Source organism: Octopus bimaculoides, chromosome 14 (assembly GCF_001194135.2).
Source record: "Octopus bimaculoides isolate UCB-OBI-ISO-001 chromosome 14, ASM119413v2, whole genome shotgun sequence".
NCBI lineage: Eukaryota > Metazoa > Mollusca > Cephalopoda > Octopoda > Octopodidae > Octopus > Octopus bimaculoides.
Genome location: NC_068994.1, coordinates 33,747,098 through 33,747,557, shown reverse-complemented (window position 1 = coordinate 33,747,557; position 460 = coordinate 33,747,098).

Sequence of the window (460 nt, the reverse complement as noted above, 5' to 3'; positions counted from 1 at the left end):
ATATATATATATATATTTGTTTTTGCGTGTTCGTATATACATACGTCCTTTCATACACAAACATACATATACACAGACAGATATACATGCATACTTTACAGGCATACATACTTACAAGTATGCATATGCTCAAGAGCGAAACATGGTAGCATGCAGAATATTATCCTTTCAGAGACACCCCAAAGAACAATAAACTCCTGGCTCCAGTCAAACTACTTGCAGACACTCAGGGGACGTTACTAAAGATGTTCGAAGGGCGGAGAACAATATGGAAGCTGTGTCCCGCTCCTCGTATGAATCAACTTCCGCTCTACTGTCGAATACTGTGTTGCAGTGGCATTCATCTTTTTATTCTACACGGAATATGAATCATACACACACGCACATATATATACCTATACATACACGCACACACATACAGATACAGACATTCAAACACTCATATATATATATATATATA